The sequence below is a fragment of the Salvia hispanica genome, chromosome 1 (genome assembly GCF_023119035.1).
Source record: "Salvia hispanica cultivar TCC Black 2014 chromosome 1, UniMelb_Shisp_WGS_1.0, whole genome shotgun sequence".
Lineage (NCBI taxonomy): Eukaryota > Viridiplantae > Streptophyta > Magnoliopsida > Lamiales > Lamiaceae > Salvia > Salvia hispanica.
Window position 1 is genome coordinate 39,293,298 of NC_062965.1, and position 20,889 is coordinate 39,314,186.

At 43.8% G+C, this 20,889-nt stretch overlaps 1 pseudogene; it reads left to right on the forward strand.

Moving 5' to 3' along the window:
* LOC125196318 overlaps positions 1–20,889 on the forward strand; it is a 66,806-nt pseudogene that overhangs the window by 28,377 nt on the left and 17,540 nt on the right.

The following is a 20,889-nucleotide window of genomic DNA, read 5'->3' on the forward strand; positions in this document are numbered from 1 at the left end:
GGCACATAGAGATTCTCAAAGAAAGGTGAACCCAAACATGCGGGAAGAGATACTGAAGGAAATCTTGAAGTTACTCTCACTGGGCATTATATACTCGGTACCAGATAGTGAATGGGTCAGCCCAATCCATATGGTCCCCAAGAAATCAGGAATCCAGGTGGTTAAGAATGAGAGGAATAAGCTAGTGCCCACCAGACTAGTCACTGGATGGAGAATGTGTATAGATTATCGAAAGCTTAACACTGCAACCAGGAAGGACCATTTCCCCCTGCCATTCATCGATCAAATGCTGGAGCGACTAGCTGGGAGGAAGTACTTCTGCTTTTTGGATGGGTACAGTGATTACTTTCAAATCTACGTGAACCCGGAGGACCAGGATAAGACCACGTTCACCTGTCCGTTTGGAACCTATGCGTATAGGCGTATGCCATTTGGCCTATGCAACGCCCCCGGTACTTTCCAACGGTGCATGATGAGCATATTCTCGAATTTGATTGAAGATTGTATAGAGATCTTTATGGATGATTTCACTGTCTATGGAGACTCTTTCGACTCGTGCTTGCAACATTTGGATGTGGTACTAGAAAGGTGCCAAGCAAAGAGTCTGGTTTTAAATTTTGAGAAATGCCACTTTATGGTTACAGAAGGAATTGTGTTAGGACACGTGGTGTCAGAAAAGGGAATCCAGGTGGATCAAGCTAAGGTGGATGTCATATCCAAACTACCCTTCCCTACTGATCAGAAAGGAATAAGGGGTTTTCTTGGCCATGCTGGATTTTATCGAAGATTTATCAAGGATTTCGCCAAGATTGCCCAACCCCTTACCAGACTTCTCCAGAACGAGGTGGAGTTCGTTTTTGACGAGCATTGCAAGGCTGCTTTCAACCTCCTTAAGGAAAAATTAATTTCTGCACCGATTATTCAGGCTCCTAACTGGGATCACCCCTTCGAGGTGATGTGCGATGCTAGTGACTATGCAGTGGGGGCCGTACTGGGTCAGAAGATCGATGGGAAAAGGTACGTAATATTCTATGCATCTAAGACCTTGAATCAAGCCCAACGGAATTATGACACCACCGAGAAGGAGATGTTGGCGGTTGTCTATTCATTCGAAAAGTTCAGGCAGTACCTACTGGGATCCAGAGTCATCGTCTATACTGATCATGCGGCGATTAAGTATCTCATTGCGAAGAAGGAGTCAAAACCCCGACTGATCAGATGGGTGCTGCTTTTACAAGAATTCGATTGGGAGGTAGAAGACAAAAAGGGGGTTGAAAACAAAGTGGCGGACCACTTGAGCAGAATAATACAAGAAGGGAACAGTGAGGATGTGAGAGATCGATTCCCGGAAGAGCATTTATGTGAAGTGATTTTCTCCGCAAGGAAGATCGATTGGGAAGAAGTGATGAGACTTACTGGTCAGGACGCAACAACCAAGGGCAAGGAGAAAGTAGGACAGGAACCCTGGTATGCGGACTTGGCCAACTACCTAGTGACGGGAGAGCTACCAATGGTGCCAAACGTGACAAAGGCTCAGAGGATGAAGATCAAGAGCGAAGCAAAGTATTATTTCTGGGACGACCCATACTTGTGGAAAGCAGGAACCGACCAGGTCATTAGGAGATGTGTTCCTGACTGGGAGCAACGGGATGTACTAACGCACTGCCACTCCTTGGCATGTGGAGGACATTTCGGACCAAGGAAGACTGTCAGGAAAGTGCTAGATAGCGGATTCTACTGGCCAACCCTGAATAGAGATGCATACGAGTTTCGCAAGGGGCTGTGACCGTTGCCAACTGACCGGTGGGATCTCCGCGAGGGATGAAATGCCGCAAGTTCCAGTAATTGTTTGTGAGGTGTTCGACATCTGGGGTATGGACTTCATGGGGCCTTTTCCCTCATCTTATGGGAACTCCTACATCCTGGTGGCAGTTGACTATGTATCGAAGTGGATAGAAGCCAAAGCCACAAGCACTTGTGAATCTAAGGAAGTCACCAAGTTCCTCAAGAGTCATATATTCAGCCGATTTGGGATACCAAGGGCAATCATCTCCGATCAAGGGACTCACTTCTGCAACCGAACGGTCGAAGCATTGATGAAGAAGTACGGAGTTCATCACCGCCTATCTAGTCCTTACCACCCTCAAGCCAACGGGCAAGCAGAGATCTCAAACAGGGAAATAAAGAGCATTTTAGAGAAGACAGTCAACCCCTCCAGAAAAGATTGGAGCACAAGGTTGGAAGATGCTCTGTGGGCATATCGCACAGCCTACAAAACTCCTATCGGGATGTCCCCCTATCGCATCGTCTTTGGGAAGATGTGTCACTTGCCAGTAGGAATTAAACACCGAGCATACTGGGCAGTTCAGCAGGTTAACGTAGATGCTAAGGCCTGTGAAGAGGAAAGGAAGCTACAACTACAAGAGCTGGAAGAGCTCAGATTGGAGTCGTTCGACTCAGCCATGTGGTACAAGGAGAAAACAAAGATGTGGCACGACAAAAATCTGAGAACCAAGGATCTCCAAGTTGGTCAGAAAGTACTACTCTTCCAGTCAAGATTGAAGCTAATGCCTGGGAAACTCAAGTCAAAATGGGCAGGACCTTACATTATCACTGCACTACGTGCTAATGGAGCGGTCGAGATTTCAGGGAGTATCCCTAACTCCGAACCTTTTTTCGTTAATGGACATAGATTAAAAATATATAGGGAAAATGAAGAGATGTGTGTAGTGGAAGAAGTTCCTCTACACTTTAATAGCATCTAAATGACCAGTAGAAAAGGGGTTTAGAGTTCCACCTGGTCAACGTAATATGATTTGTGCTTATTGACCAGGTAAAACTTTAAATACCCTTAGTAATGATGTAAATATTGTGAATATTTGGTAATTTAACTTAAGTTAAGAAAGAAAATCCCCAAAAAGATTTTCGGATCATAAATATTAATTTGGAGTCCGTACTGACCACGAGGATACCACTTGGGCGAAACTCTGAATTATATTTAAGAACCATTTATTTGCTTTATTTCTATTTTTAGCTAGTTGAGAGGGAGATGAGTAAAATTTGAATTTTGGTGCGTGTTGCAGCTTTGCAGGCGAGTGCAGAGACTGGGATGGCGCGTGGAGCAGGGACGTGACAGGAGACGTCCAATCACCTGCGAGAACGCCCAACCACGCCCAACCACCTTCCACGCGAAGCGTCGCAACCTGGCGACCGCCTACAACCGATCAAAACCCTCAACTACCCACCCCTCTATAAAACACCCCACCACCTACTCCCCTTCACTTTACAAACCCTTACCTGCATTCTCTCACCCACAACCACCACCCACTACGAAAACCACCGTGAATCACTACCGGAAAAAGAGAACCACCACCGATACAGCCATGGCAAAGAGAAAGGCAACCAACAACCCAGCATCTACCACCGGCGAAGTCCCGCCAGAAGTCCGAGCGACAGCCGAATCGCAGCCGCCAAGTCCACAACGATCACAGCCAACGCCAACGACACAAATTCCGGCAATGGTTCCTTTAGACGCACTAGCAGCGTATCTAAGGCAACAAGACCCCAACAAAGATTGGACAGCGACCCTGACCGGATTTAGCCTGACCGGAGGAATGCCGGCGACACCAAACCCTCCTCCTTCAACAACCCCACCCACCACCACCCCAAAACCCTCACATCCGAAAAAACCTCCCCAACAGTAACTGCACAAACAGAACCGCTCGACGTTAGCCCTCTTTCCGCCTATCAAGATCCCAACTGGGGAGAAACAGAGGAAAAGGAGAGCGGAGGGGGAGCAAGCGAGGGCGAGAAGGGTGAAGCAGAGGAGATAATGGCCACTGAAGCCACAACCAATGAAGCAGAGAGGGAGGAGATAGACCTGAACGAAATGGCCAGGAAGCAAGGGTTAATGACGGATGATGAGTTCCGAGCGGTTATGGGCAAGGGAGATAGGATCATGGTAAACCCTGAAGGGGTGGCGGAGGTGCTGGACCTCGCATCCCAGGCAGTAGGGAGAGGGGAAACAACCACGGAAGCACAAGAGTCGGAAGGCGTAGTCCACCAATCAGTGGAGGAGAGGACAGAAGAACAACCGGAAAAAGCTGAACAACTTGAGGAGGAGAGGCAAGAGCCAGACGCACATCAAGAGGAAGCCTCAGTGGTAACTAAACCCAAGCCAGTAAAGAGGAGGCTAGTGTTGAAAAACGACCCCAAGGCGGAGAGGCAGAAACCCCAAAGAGTGTGACAGAGATGCTTAGGAAAGTGGAAGTCCAACAAGGCAGGAGCAAACACAGCAGCAGATGCAGTGGAGGTTTCGAGCGAAGACGAGAAGACTACTCCTACAAAACCTGGGGAGGAGCCCTCTAAAGCTAGCCAGAAGGACACCCAAATGACAACAGGGACAGTATCATCAACGCCGACTGACCAGAAGGAGAAGACCGACAAGGTGGCTGAGGGTCTGGACCTCGCATCAGAGTTAGTAGGTCGGGAGGAGGCGACAAGAAGTGATACTAGTACCCGTGTGGTGACCGAGCCTACCACCCAGGAGGACGTTTCAACACAAGCAGATGAAGAAGCAGAGGCAATGGAAATCGAAGAAGCCAAGTACATCCAAGAAAGGAAGAGAAAGGGGAAGGCCCCTGCCAAGAAGAAACAAGCCGTAAAGAAACAGCGAACTGCCAATGCTAGCATAGTGATCAGAGAGCCGGAAGGGAGAGGGAGATTAAGCGACAACGACTACACTTCCAGCGAGGAGTCTGACTCGGAGAGTGATATCTCTCTAGAAGGGGAAGAATACCATGAGCAGCAGCTCCCCGACAACCACCATGAACTAGTCCACCCTCCGGTAGAGAGGATCGTGTACCGACGGTGGAGGGTAGAGCTCACTGATGAGCTTATAGAGGACACGAAGCACTATGACACCAAAAAGCTTCAAGACGCATTTGACGACAAGGAAGACAGTAGCAAGCAGGTCAAATGCGGAAAGGTACTCCACATACCCTCTTTGGATGAGTTATCTGTTCGTGATTCCTTCCTGGCCAGTATGGAAGCATTAGGTTTTGAATGGCTGTTAGAAAATAGGGACCCGGTGATATCTGTGAGATTAGCAAAGGAGTTCTTCACTACATTTAGGTTCCAAGTCACCACGGACCTAGACGAGGTGTCAATTTCCTTGAGAATATTCGGTAGAGAACTGTCCATGAGTCTTATAGAGTGGACTGTGCGACTGGGTATGTGTAGCCTGGAGGAGGCTATAGGACTAGAATGGAGAAGCCGTGAGAGGGGGGTACCGAGGAGACACATAGACTTTGAGCCCCAGGAAGCCTGGGAGGAGCTAACCCACCCCGATGCTGGTCAGTTCGCCTCCATTACATCCAGATCCACCCACTTCAACAATTCCATGCTGATATTGGTGCAACTCTACTTGGGCTACAACTTACTGGGACAGAGTAATTCAGCTGCCAGGACATCCATGATTGAATTATACATGGTATGGTGCGCTAATCGCGGTAGGAAGCTGCATTTGGGATTTTGGACAGCCTACCAATGCCACCTAATAGCCACCCACCCAGCTAGGAACTTGTCCCTCCGCCACATACTAGGAGCTTTCGTGCGCAACAACATCATCATCAAAGAGGCAGAAGACCTATCTCCGATGTACATGGTCGACGCTCCTGGCCTATTCGATATACCCTTCTTCGTCCGCACCAACTTGGTATACTACAGAGAAGGAGTACCCCAGTTCTACCCAATGGGAGAAGCCCCTGGTGGAAGGGCACAACAAGACCAAGAGGGGCAAGCTGGGCAGATCGACCAAGCGCAAAGGCTGAGGCAAGAAAATCTGGAGAGGGCAGTAACTGAGCTGGCAGAGGAGAATAGACAATCACGGGCAGAGATGGCAAAGCTGACAACCCTAATGGAGAGCATCCTAAAAGAATTGGCGAGAGGAAAGGCAAGCACTGGAGCTGGAACAAGTGGACATGGAGGACAGGAAGAAGAAACCACCGGACCTGAGGAAGAAGAAGGTGATGAACAAGATGAGGAAGATGACAATCATCCGGAACCCATTGAAGAAGAACCAAAGAACCCACCTGCACAGACCCCTGCGCCAAGGAGGAGCAGGAGGAACGTCTGATCGGCCCCCCAAACTGAACAGTTAGTTTTCTTTTTAATTTTAAGTTTTCCTTTAGTTCTGTTTTCTTACTTTTGTTAAATAGGTAGAATTATGTGTATTAATTGTGAGCAAACCCCATTTATAACACTTAGCCTATTTAATAGTCTAAGTGTGAGAAGTAAAGGGTTTGCTACTTCGGTGCATGTGTTTTTATTATGTTTTTGTGTTCTGTCATAAGCATGTTAACTCACACTTAGCCTAGTCTAAGTGTGAGGAGTTTATATGTTTATATAACATGTTTGTAAAATTATTCTGCTTTGTTTTATAAATCTAGGTATATATCTGAAACTCTTCCACTTAGCCTATTGCTTAGTCTAAGTGTGAGAAGTTTTTAGATATAATATGTGTTTGTTATAAATGTGTGTCTGTCATACTAGCCATTCCCAATTTTCACTTCACAGCCCGTATCTGGGGCAGACACTTGTGAAGTGAGAGGGGGGAGCAAATGGCCAGTATGACATATATATATGTGTTATTTGAGTCAGTGCATGTTAGTTTTTTTTAGGGTTTGTTTAGGTCTAGGAATTATGTGTTATTTTTTCTTATGAATGGGCTTAAAACTCAACTGCCTCGAACTGACGGTGAGGGGAATTGAAGGAGATAAGGCATGCCGGAAAACAGAAACCACCCCCTCCAGTAACCCCTAGTCAGTATAGATGATGCAAGTATGAAGGAAAATCTCATCCCTTAGGTCAGACACGAAAGCCCTCTTAAAAGATGAGTTAGAAGCCCCAAAGTGGAACTGCTTTCCACTAAACACTGAGAAAAAAAAGAAGTGTGGCTACCACACAATGTCTAGGGCAAGGTGACCGCGTGTAGCAAATCCTGAAAGCAGTAGGAAACCCCACCCAAAAAAAAAAAAAAAAAAAAAAAAAAAAAAAAAAAAAACCGACCCTTAGAACCCCATCTTCTAACCTGATCTATACCCCGAAATAACCCATCAGCCACTGGAACTGTGTGTGTGCAAGGCATAAGGCAAGGAGGCAACTGCCTAGGAGGACATACAAAAGGAACTAGCTGAAGAAAAGAAAAGCAAAGAAAGAAGGAGAAAATCGATCTGGAAAAAAAATTCCAGATCCAAAAATAGAAGAAGGTATAAGGGTGGCAAAGCCACAGAAAAGAAAATTGAAGAAAATGGTCGCAGATACTTGACCACAAAAAGAGAAAGAAGGAAGAAGGAATAAGGGTGGGGAAGCCACAAGGAAGCTACTGACCATTTGGAAGCCAATGTCAGAAATTGTCCAGCCGAAGAAGAAGCCCTAGCCAGAAGCCCAAATGCATACAGTTCTCCCTCATCAAAATAAATAGTTAGTTTTTGAACCTTAGAGCCTTAGGGACAACTACCCCAAACATTACAAACCAATAGCCCCATTACAAGCCTATAAGACCTTCAGGAGTTGCACGTGAGATCTGAGTCCGAAACATCTGTGGTTTAGCATTGAGAGAAAACAGTCCTAACATCCCTTGTGAGGAATGAGTGACTGAGTGAACCCAGTGTTTGGCCTAGGATTGGGTGATCCTGACAAGCAGATATACTCATTGGGGAGAAAAAGGGGGGCGGAGGAAGTTCAAGGCTGACTAAGGCCGAATTGCACCTGATCTCGAGGGAAAGGGCGGTTGAAAATATAGCCTGTTCTGTGTGTTTAAGTTAACTATATGTGTTATGTGTTTGTGTCGTTGTTTGTTTTCTTTTCCTTTGCGTCAGAGTCTTGAGTCTAGTTAGGTAGAGTCGGTCAGGGGGAGTAACCAGGCTCGAATTCGACTTATTTCTTTTTGTTTGTCTTCACGCTTGAGGACAAGCATGTGGTAAGTGTGAGCAGTTTGATAAGTCGTATTCTAAGCCTTGGTTACTGGTCAGTATGTCGTGAAATGCATGTATTATCTGCAAAACAGTTGCTCAACTGTAACGACCCGCCCATCTAGGGTATAATAAATGCGGCGAGCGTTAACTAGGCAGACTTAAATGCATCAAAGATCATAGGCTAGGGTTCCATTTAAAAAGGGATTTAACCAAAGCATTTAATGAACAATTAAATAGGAGAAGAATAATGCTTTAGCAAAGAAATCCAACAAAAGGTTATCGCAATAAATGCTCATCAGAGTTTCCAAAATAATTCCAACTGTTTCATCCCAACCAAAAGATAACAATTTTTCATAAAATAGCGGAAGCGATCAAGAGAGAAGTGAGGCTATGTATGGAGACACAACGACATTTTAAGTACCAATAGATCATCTTATTATTTCCTACTCAACACCGCCGCCCGCTCGTCACCGCTCAACCTGCACATAGGGAAAACACATGCAGGGCTGAGTACTATAAACATACTCAGTGGACTCGTGCCGAAAACAGTTTTATCACAATTATAGTTATCATGCCATTTTCAAGTGTCCATCGGGGTTTTAACTTTAGAAAGACCCGAGGCACCAAAATATATTCTTTCTCAAATATCACGGTCGCACAACCATTTTTCACATCGACGTTTACCATATCCTCATTCTACATGACAAGGAATGCGGCCGCAATCCAGGTCACTAGACCGGCCAACCCGTACGCTGACACTCGGTCTAACATTGGTGTACACTAACCCAAGTAGAGTTTGCGGCTCTACAAGGATCCGAATTCGATTAAATCAATAGTGGCATAGCCACGAGGGATAGGCACGACAAAACAAATCAAGGCATGATAACACATATCTCATTCTCATCAATATCAGTTTAGGACAATGTCCTTATTTTAAAAGAAAGCCCACCTCGTCGGCTTATCTCGAAAGTATTCTCTTCTCCTCGTTTATCACGCTGAGAGCGCGAAGTATCACCTTTAAATTAGGCGTATCACAAATCAGTTTCAATCATTGATCTCAAATCATGCATGTCTCCCATATTTCCCTTTTCCCATTGATAAATCTTTAAGATCATCATCCAAAATCAAGGTATGATTAGCATATCATTTTTATTCAAATAACAACTCCAAATTCACCATTAAATCATGTCACGCATGAGTGTTCCACACACACAACACACGCACACGACCACAACACATGTGCACGCCGACCGGGGCGTGCACACACGCACGCACACACGGTCTCGCACACACACACTTGCACACATATATCCCAAAATTCATCAATTAATTTCCCCTTCACTCAAGAAGAAGAGGAGATCAATAATTAAAGTACCTTTTCCAAAAGAACGAACGGTAGAAACAAGGAATTAGTGTTGATTCTTCAATAATCTTGAACTTCAACTTGAATTCTTCTCAATTGATGAAGAAATCTTGAAGAAAACTTGAAGAAAATTTGGAGAGAGTGGGGAGAGAATTTCGAAAATATTGGGGGAGTGGGAGGCGCCGGTTTTGAGAATGCTAGGGTTTAGGATCTCTCATGTATTTATAGAGTGCCAAAATAATTTTCCATAATTAAATAAATCAAGATTTGGAAGATATGGAGAGATTTGTTGGTTGAACTTGGCGTGAAGTAGGGGAGAAATAAGGGGAATTCGAATTTCTTGGCTATTTTATTAGCCTATGATTTATTTCAAATATTTCACGGAGTAGAATAATATATCACCGAGCAAGAATTAAATAATTAAAGTCTTCCCAATTTAAAAGGAAAGTGGCGTGACTTTTTCATTCTCAAAAGGGATTTAGATTTCAAATCCTAATTCAATTAGGATATGGCAATATCTTCCTAGATTTGGCAAGATATGCTAGGATATTTTAGCATATTTATATTTATTCATGGAATAGAATAAATAAGAGATCAATAAATAAATAATCCCTTCTCCCACAATATATGAGATTTTCAAAAATCTCATGGAAAAACAAAGGTGGAGTTTTCGAAAATTTCATCAACAAATAAGGAATATTCGGACTTTGGATTTAATTCGGATAACTATCCCAAGCAATAATTAAATCCAAGAAAAAATAGGATTTCTTCTCCAAATAAAATAGGAGGGATCGAATAATTCCACATGATTAAATAGTGCTCCTATTTAATCCTCACTCATCCCTTAGGAAAAATAATCCACCACAATTATATTTCTCCGCATCAAATATTCACACTCAATCAATCATTTCTTCACTTCCTCTTCTTTTTCTCAACGCATTGACCTTTCAACGACCATGTCATATTTTTCCCATCTTTGACTATTCAATAGCCACGTCAACATTTCAACAAGTTGACTATTCAACTCAATCTCAATTCTCATACGCAATTAGGTCACAAAGACACTATGCAATTAATTACTCATCAAATAATCCACATATCATAGCATTTAAGGCATTTAATGCAAAAATTTTATAACCCGAAAATTAGGGTTTGAAAAAGTGGGGCGTTACATTCCACCACCCTTAAAAGAAATTTCGTCCCGAAATTTGGTACCTCATGGAAAAAGTTCCGGGTACAGTTCCTTCATCTTGTCCTCAAGCTCCCACGTGGCTTCTTCATATTCGTGGTTCCTCCATAGTACTTTCACACTAGCAATGGATTTATTTCTCAAATTCTGAACCTTTCGGTCCAAGATCATTTGGGGTCTCTCTTCGTAGCTCAAGTCGGAATTCAACGCGACTTCTTCGTAGTGAATCACGTGCTTCGGATCGAACACATATTTCCAAGACTTGGCGGTAGCGCCAATCGATAGGCTACGGGTCCTATTCCTTCTAGAATTTCGTAAGGCCCGATAAAACGTGGTTTCAATTTTCCCTTAACACCAAAACGTGTTATCCCTTTCGACGGGGACACTTTAAGAAAAACTTTATCACCGGCTCGAAACTGTAAGTCAGTTCGTCGGACGTCAGCGTATGACTTTTGTCTGTCCTGGGCTTCCTTTATTCTCACACGAATTTGTCGAACGACTTCAACCATCTCTTCGACCGCATCGGGTCCTAGCACCCGTCGCTCTCCAACTTCATCCCAGTAGAGCGGCGATCTACATTTTCTTCCGTATAAGGCTTCATATGGCGCCATGTTGATTGTTGCTTGGAAGCTGTTATTGTAAGCAAATTCAATTAGCGGTAGTACGGTCTCCCAACTTCCACCGCGGTCGAGAATCACGGCTCTCAACATATCCTCGAGAGTTTGGATCGTCCTCTCGGATTGCCCATCGAATTGCGGGTGAAACGCCGTGCTAAAATTCAATCGCGTTCCAAGCTCGCGCTGTAGACTTATCCAAAATTTTGATGTGAACTTCGGGTCACGATCGGACGTAATTGTCACTGGGACTCCGTGCAATCGCACAATCTCCTTTATGTAGATCCGAGCTAGCTTGCTCGATCCATGAGTTACCGGAATCGGTATGAAATGCGCACTCTTCGTAAGGCGATCTACAATCACCCAAATTGCGGTGTTCCCATTTAGGGTCTTTGGCAAGGCCGTCACAAAATCCATGGCGATGTGCTCCCATTTCCACTCGGGTATCTCCAATGGTTGTAATTTTCCATGCGGTCGTTGATGTAATGCCTTCACCTGTTGGCAGGCTAAGCAACGTTCTACAAATGCCGCGATATCTCTCTTCATGCCATTCCACCAAAAGGACTTTTTCAAGTCTTGGTACATCTTCGTGCTTCCAGGGTGGGCAGTGTATGGAGTTTCATGAGCTTCGCTCATGATCTCGTTTTTAAGTTCCTCGTTGTTTGGCACGCACAACCTTCCTTCAATGGTGAGGGCGTTGTCGGACTCCTCACTAAATTTTCCGGATTCACCGGTTCTCACTTCCATTCGGATTTCTTCTAGTTCCGCATCCATCCGTTGCGCTGCAACGATTCTCGTTTTCAGATCTGGTTTAACCACCAAAGTGGCAATTCGCTCTTCCACTGTTTCGGGTGCTCTTATCACTTCTAATCGCATTTTACTAAATTCTCGTATCAAGCTCTCCTCTTCCGTTAGAAAGGTAGCTATTTGCGAATGATCTCTACGGCTCAAAGCATCTGCCACTACATTTGCTTTGCCGGGGTGGTAGTTAATGCCACAATCATAGTCCTTCACTAGTTCGAGCCATCTTCGTTGTCGCATATTCAAGTCTCTCTGCTCGAAGAAATACTTTAAGCTCTTGTGGTCCGTAAAGATTTCACATCTAACTCCGTAGAGATGATGCCTCCAAATCTTTAGGGCATGTACCACTGCTGCTAACTCCAAATCGTGCGTTGGGTAATTCAACTCGTGTGGTCTTAATTGTCGTGACGCGTAGGCGATCACTTTATTATTTTGCATCAATACGCATCCTAATCCAACCTTCGAAGCGTCGGTGTAGACTACGTAATTCACTCCAGACTCGGGCACAGCTAACACTGGCGCGGTTGTCAACTTTTCCTTCAAGAGTTGAAAGCTTGCTTCACACTCTGGGGTCCAATTCACTTTGACTCCCTTCTTGAGTTGTTGCGTCATTGGTCTCGCTATCTTGGAGAATCCTTCAATGAATCTTCGGTAGTATCCTGCCAATCCTAGGAAACTCCGAATTTCGTTTGGTGTTGAAGGCGACTTCCATCGTTGTACCGCCTCAACCTTGGCGGGGTCCACTCGGATTCCTTCTGCCGACACAATGTGTCCTAGAAAATTCACTTCCTTTAGCCAGAATTCACACTTGCTGAATTTGGCGTACAACTTCTCGGTCCTCAACGTTTCCAACGTGATTCGTAGGTGCTCCTCATGCTCCTTCTCGTTCTTTGAGTAGACTAGCACGTCATCTATAAAGACTAAAACGAATTTATCCAAGTACGGATGGAATATTCGATTCATCAAATCCATGAATACCGCTGGGGCATTCGTCAATCCAAACGGCATCACCACAAACTCGTAGTGGCCATATCTTGTGCGAAACGCAGTCTTGGGTATATCCTCCCTTCGAACTCGTAGCTGGTGATATCCGGACCTCAAGTCCATTTTTGAAAAGACTCCTGCTCCTCGAAGTTGATCAAACAAGTCATCTATCCTTGGCAGTGGATACTTGTTCTTAAGAGTCAACTTGTTTAGCTCCCTATAATCGATGCACATTCTCATCGATCCATCCTTCTTCTTCACGAAAAGTACTGGTGCGCCCCATGGCGAGACACTAGGTCTAATGAAACCTAAGTCCATGAGTTCTTGGAGTTGTATCTTTAGTTCCTCCAACTCTTTTGGCGCCATTCGATATGGTGCCTTTGATACGGGTGCGGCTCCCGGTTCAAGGTCAATTGTGAACTCCAATTGTCGATCTGGCGGTGGTCCAGGTAACACTTCTGGAAAAACGTCGGGAAATTCTTGCACGACAGCAACATCTTCCATCTTCTTTTCGTTCTTCTCCTCTCCATGGAGGTAGACAAGATAGGCAGTTCGCCCTTTTTTCATCATTGCGGTCGCTTGAAGCGCGGATATGATGGCGGTTCGCCGATTCATCGAGATTCCGTGGTATATGGTGGGTTCGCTTCCCGGAGCTTGTAGAGATATCTGCCTCTCCTTACAACGAATCGTCGCAAAGTTCGTTGTCAGCCAGTCCATTCCCAAGATTATATCGATATCCTCCATTTTTATGACTCGTAAGTCATGAGCAACTATCTTAATTTCTCCCATAACAATTTCTACGTTCGAGCACGTTCTAGATATTTCTATCATTCCTCCTACTGGTGAGGACACCATCATTCTACGTTCAGATTCGCTAGTAGGCAAGCTCAAAGTGCGCACACATAATTCAGATATAAACGAGTGCGATGCGCCCGTATCAAACAACACAACAACAGGGGTGTTGAGAATTTCGCCCATACCTGTCAAATTTCCTTTCTCACGATCCTCTTGTTCCTTCTTCGGCTTCTTCTGTTCCAGCGCGAACGCTCTAGCTTGGGGAGGAAGTCTGGGGCGGTGAGGTTGTTGTTGCCGCGACGATGAGTCGCGATTTCCTCCCGATTCATTCGGCGGTGCCCTCGCTTGTTGACGGGATCCCTGATCGTTCTGTCTCGATCCCGATCCTATCTTGTTATTTGGACACTCCCTAGAGAAGTGACCGTTTCCTCCACAAGTGTAGCACTTGATCACGTTCTGATATCGGCATTCTCCGAAATGGTACTTAGAGCACACATTGCATTGTGGTGCCCTCGGTCGGTAGTCTCCTCTCTGGCTAGACGTACGCTGCCCTCCTTCGTACTGGGACCGATGCTGGCTCGACTGGTGCCGTTTTCCATCGTGCGAAGCTCTAGGCTCATCCCACTTCCGTTTCTCTCTGGAGTAGTGCGGTGGGGGTAAAGACGAAGTAGTGTTCTCCTTAGCTTTCTCCTTAGGCATTGCTGCCTCAATATCTAGCGCAAGTGCTAACGCTTCGGTGTAGGGGAGTCTCCCTCGGCTGGCCAACGACATTCTTATCTCGGGTTTTAGTCCCTCACGGAACTTGTCGGATAGCTTCTCGTCGGTGTCGACTTGATCGGGGGCGTACCGGGTCATGCTGTTGAGCGCTCGATCGTACTCGGTCACCGTCATGCGTCCTTGTGTCAGATTGTGGAATTCCGCTGCCTTTGCTTTCCGATAGCTCTTCGGCACATACTTGTTGTATATTTCCGTCTTGAAACCTTCCCACGTCATCGCCTCTACTTGGTCTCGTGGCATAGTCTTCGTTCTAGTATCCCACCAAAAGTCGGCTGCCTCAGTCAGCTGATGGGTCACACAACTCATGCGTTCTCTATCGTTGCATCTCAAAATCGCGAAGATGCGCTCTATTGCCCGGATCCAAGATTCAGCCTTGGCCGGTTCTCCCAATCCATCAAACACAGGTGGCTTTTGCTCCAAGAATAGTTTCACGATTTCTCGATCGACCGGAGGCGGCGGAGGCGGAGGAGGTGGAGGATGCGGAATAGGTTGTGACACGCTGTCCTCTTCCTCCGTTTGAGGAGTTTGTTCTCGGTGGCGTCTTGGTGGCATTCTGATTTATCAACACAAAATATTCCCATGATTCTAACAATAGTCACGTGGTATAGTTGAATAACAAGGTTCATGGGTCAATTGTTTTAGAGTATATGGCCAAGCACAAGATATCAAAAGTTCGTCACGTAGACGGATTGCAAAGAGTAGTGTCAATCAACATTGTTACCAAAAATTGGCTGCGTCAAGGTTATCAAAAGATCAATGTTTCCATATCATCAAGGCAATTGCACTTAAGAAGCAATCGTACAATTTAAGTGGCGAGTACAGGGCGCCATAAGGTATTCAAAAATGGTGGTGCGATAAGAGGCATGATGTGATGGCATGATAACATAGTGATAGATAATTTGTACCATGTACGAAAGGCAATCCATTGAATCAAAAAAAATATCTCCCCATGGCATATATAAAAAAAAACGTTGCCTCATAGAGGTCTTAGTATCAATGCAGAAAAACGAAAAGAGTAGCAAAAATTATAAGGTAGAAAATCAAGCCAATCAATCCAAAACATGGGGGAAGCCAAAACAAATATTCCACGACTATCAATCCTAGTCGATATCATTCATATCCTCCTCGGGGTCATCGTCCTCATCCATTTCCAAAGCGGGTCCTTCCTCGTCCGGTCCCTCATTCTCGCCATATTCACCAACATCCGGGGGCGGCGGAGTGATCGCACGCATGTCCTCCACGTTTCCATGGATAATCAAAGGGTTAGCCGCGTTAGCCTTAAGTCTTGGCCTAGTAGGAACACGATCAACATGCGGCTCCTTATCGCGACGATACCTCCATCGGCGGGCCTGTCCCGGCGGATACTTGTGCGGTGGGGGACTAAGCGGCGGTCCATCCCTCGCAGCTGCCATGGCTGGGAGTAGCACTCCTATCAAGCCGATTATATCGCCTCGAGGCTTGTACTCTGGCGGACTGAACCATGTATATGGCAATGCAGCTTGGGCAGTCCATTCGCTCCAAGGACTCGGCAGAGTGTGGATCAATCTCGAGATCCCCGCGTGATGGGTAACTCCTCCATACGCGTATGCATCCATCCAGCGATCGTAGAATTCAGTGACGTAGGTTAGGAGAAAGGACTTTCCATCCCACTCAAACTCTTGGTAGGTTTCGACAGGGAAAACCTTGTTCTTCGCGTAACGATCGCGCATCGGTGCGTAATAATGATTAGGCATCTACAAAAGAAATCTCAGCATCAGAACAAGGATCGAAGAAAATATCAATAGTGTATAAGATTTCAACTGATGCTGAGAGTACGATGGATATATATATATATATATATATATATATGTGTGTGTGTGTGTATGCGTCGAACGACGGAGGTGTGAAGATAATATCATATCAAGAAATAACGGAATTTCCTTTCCGTGCCAAAAGGTGTGTATATATATATATATATTTTCGCGTTTCAACGCTTCGCAATTCGTTCTCATAAGTCGCTCGCCTCGTATTCGGCGTTTGATGCCTCCAAGTTCGATATTATCACAAAATTTTCATTCACGGCACGACTTACAACTATGTATAGCAGCATGCTCAAGTTCATTCTCATAGATGTCGTTCATCACATATCACGTAAATCACAATTCATATAGAATTTTCATAGAGTTTTATTCGTTCAACTCATAACAGTCTCAACATATAATCACTTGCATAACAACATTTATCATTTGTTGTGCATAAATCACATTTTGCAATTTCGCATGCATGCATAATCATCATTTTATACTCCATCGCAAATTTTCAAATATCACATCAACTCCCATTCGCTTCAACTTCCAATATTTCATAATTCAAATCAATATTCAAGAGATACTTGTTACCTCATTCATCGTGGTTGAGCGGAGACGAGTTGCGGTGTTGAGCCTTCGACGATTATCAATTAATCAATTTACACAAATTTCAGATTTCTAATTCAACAAGACTCTTGGGTCCAGAGCGGAAAGAACGATCGCTCTGATACCAACTGTAACGACCCGCCCATCTAGGGTATAATAAATGCGGCGAGCGTTAACTAGGCAGACTTAAATGCATCAAAGATCATAGGCTAGGGTTCCATTTAAAAAGGGATTTAACCAAAGCATTTAATGAACAATTAAATAGGAGAAGAATAATGCCTTAGCAAAGAAATCCAACAAAAGGTTATCGCAATAAATGCTCATCAGAGTTTCCAAAATAATTCCAACTGTTTCATCCCAACCAAAAGATAACAATTTTTCATAAAATAGCGGAAGCGATCAAGAGAGAAGTGAGGCTATGTATGGAGACACAACGACACTTTAAGTACCAACAGATCATCTTATTATTTCCTACTCAACACCGCCGCCCGCTCGTCACCGCTCAACCTGCACATAGGGAAAACACATGCAGGGCTGAGTACTATAAACATACTCAGTGGACTCATGCCGAAAACAGTTTTATCACAATTATAGTTATCATGCCATTTTCAAGTGTCCATCGGGGTTTTAACTTTAGAAAGACCCGAGGCACCAAAATATATTCTTTCTCAAATATCACGGTCGCGCAACCATTTTTCACATCGACGTTTACCATATCCTCATTCTACATGACAAGGAATGCGGCCGCAATCCAGGTCACTAGACCGGCCAACCCGTACGCTGACACTCGGTCTAACATTGGTGTACACTAACCCAAGTAGAGTTTGCGGCTCTACAAGGATCCGAATTCGATTAAATCAATAGTGGCATAGCCACGAGGGATAGGCACGACAAAACAAATCAAGGCATGATAACACATATCTCATTCTCATCAATATCAGTTTAGGACAATGTCCTTATTTTAAAAGAAAGCCCACCTCGTCGGCTTATCTCGAAAGTATTCTCTTCTCCTCGTTTATCACGCTGAGAGCGCGAAGTATCACCTTTAAATTAGGCGTATCACAAATCAGTTTCAATCATTGATCTCAAATCATGCATGTCTCCCATATTTCCCTTTTTCCCATTGATAAATCTTTAAGATCATCATCCAAAATCAAGGTATGATTAGCATATCATTTTTATTCAAATAACAACTCCAAATTCACCATTAAATCGTGTCACGCATGAGTGTTCCACACACACAACACACGCACACGACCACAACACATGTGCACGCCGACCGGAGGCGTGCACACACACACGCACACACGGTCTCGCACACACACACTTGCACACATATATCCCAAAATTCATCAATTAATTTCCCCTTCACTCAATCTATATGCATGTGGAAACAAGAACACCGATTGATCGGTAGAAGAAGAGGAGATCAATAATTAAAGTACCTTTTCCAAAAGAACGAATGGTAGAAACAAGGAATTAGTCTTGATTCTTCAATAATCTTGAACTTCAACTTGAATTCTTCTCAATTGATGAAGAAATCTTGAAGAAAACTTGAAGAAAATTTGGAGAGAGTGGGGAGAGAATTTCGAAAATATTGGGGGAGTGGGAGGCGCCGGTTTTGAGAATGCTAGGGTTTAGGATCTCTCATGTATTTATAGAGTGCCAAAATAATATCCCATAATTAAATAAATCAAGATTTGGAAGATATGGAGAGATTTGTTGGTTGAACTTGGCGTGAAGTAGGGGAGAAATAAGGGGAATTCGAAATTCTTGGCTATTTTATTAGCCTATGATTTATTTCAAATATTTCACGGAGTAGAATAATATATCACGGAGCAAGAATTAAATAATTAAAGTCTTCCCAATTTAAAAGGAAAGTGGCGTGACTTTTTCATTCTCAAAAGGGATTTAGATTTCAAATCCTAATTCAATTAGGATATGGCAATATCTTCCTAGATTTGGCAAGATATGCTAGGATATTTTAGCATATTTATATTTATTCATGGAATAGAATAAATAAGAGATCAATAAATAAATAATCCCTTCTCCCACAATATATGAGATTTTCAAAAATCTCATGGAAAAACAAAGGTGGAGTTTTCGAAAATTTCATCAACAAATAAGGAATATTCGGACTTTGGATTTAATTCGGATAACTATCCCAAGCAATAATTAAATCCAAGAAAAAATAGGATTTCTTCTCCAAATAAAATAGGAGGGATCGAATAATTCCACATGATTAAATAGTGCTCCTATTTAATCCTCACTCATCCCTTAGGAAAAATAATCCACCATAATTATATTTCTCCGCATCAAATATTCACACCCAATCAATCATTTCTTCACTTCCTCTTCTTTTTCTCAACGCATTGACCTTTCAACGGCCACGTCATATTTTTCCCATCTTTGACTATTCAATAGCCACGTCAACATTTCAACAAGTTGACTATTCAACTCAATCTCAATTCTCATACGCAATTAGGTCACAAAGACACTATGCAATTAATTACTCATCAAATAATCCACATATCATAGCATTTAAGGCATTTAATGCAAAAATTTTATAACCTGGAAATTAGGGTTTGAAAAAGTGGGGCGTTACATCATCGATCCACCGTTCCAGCCAGTTGCCGTAGTAGTATAGCAGTATCATCGCCCGGAGTGGCAAAACAATCGTTATTTTGCTTTCTAGTTTAATCTTTACTTGTTTTCGTCGTTGGTTTTGTTGCAAACACTCATCGTTATTGCCTTTTGAAGTACTTTGTGATTTTCCAACGTTTACGTTATGAAGTTCCTATTTCGCATGTCGCTTTGGTTCGAGTTCGCTTCAGTCTGACTAGGAAAGTTAGATCTAGTTGTTGCTTTTAATTTTTAAGTGTTTTCTTATCTGGAGTTGTGGATCTGAGGTTTTAGTTATGTTTCAGTCTAATTTTCGTGCATGAGTTTCTGTTCTGCGCTGTGATCACCGCCTTGCATGTTAGTCAGTTTAAGTAAATTGCAGTTCCACCGTTTATTTTAAGTTCGAGTGTTTTAAATCAATGGATCTTGAGTTCGAGGTTGTGAATCTGAGTTTAGTTATGGTGTTTGTGTTCATCTGATTTTTGTTAATACTTGGTGAAAAAGAAAACGTCAAAATCAACTTTAGTTTGGACCACTTTACTTTTAATTTACTTTTGCTTTTGTTCCCTACTCTTCAGTCGTACTGTCCAGACCTGTCAGAGAGCCACCCAGCCACCAGATATGCCTTGTAGTTTAAATTTCCTCTTTTAGTAACTGTCTACTTTTCATATGCATCTGAGACACCTTGTCCCCTATTTCCACGAACACCACCACATGCCTGTTATTTTCACACCCACTAGTCAATAGAGTACCACCTTTATTTCTTGCCTAGGTAAAATCTCAACCCAAGCGTGGTAGCTAACCAAAAACACCCAGGAAAGTCACCGCAGTTATCTAAACGTGTCCATCCTTGTGGGATTCGACCCTTACCTCCACTATAATAATCAGTAAAAGTGGGTTGAGGAAACTTGTTTGAAGCCAGGTCCCGGTTGTCGTACCAACGACTCAGGTGTGTCGGGAATCTCTTCCTGATCAGTTGGATACACTCCAAATTACATACGTTGACCGAGAGAAAAACCTGAAAAGACCCTTCACTCGCTTTATGAGCCCGTGGTTCCTTCGAATTCACCACAGCACCAGAATTGTCACAATAAATGGTGATGCTCTTGGGCAGATTCGTAACCACACCTAAGTCCATAAGGAAGTTCTTGAACCATACAACCTCTTTTGCAACCTCCGAAGCGGCCACATACTCGGCTTCCATGGTAGAGTCCGTGATGCATTTCTGCTTCACACTCTTCCAAATTATGGCTCCCACCTCCTAAAGTGAACACATATCCAGAAGTAGATTTTCTCAAGTCCTGATCAGGTTGAATATCTGAATCAGTGTATCCCAAAGAACAAAGCTCGGCTGCATTGTAAACTAGAGCATAGT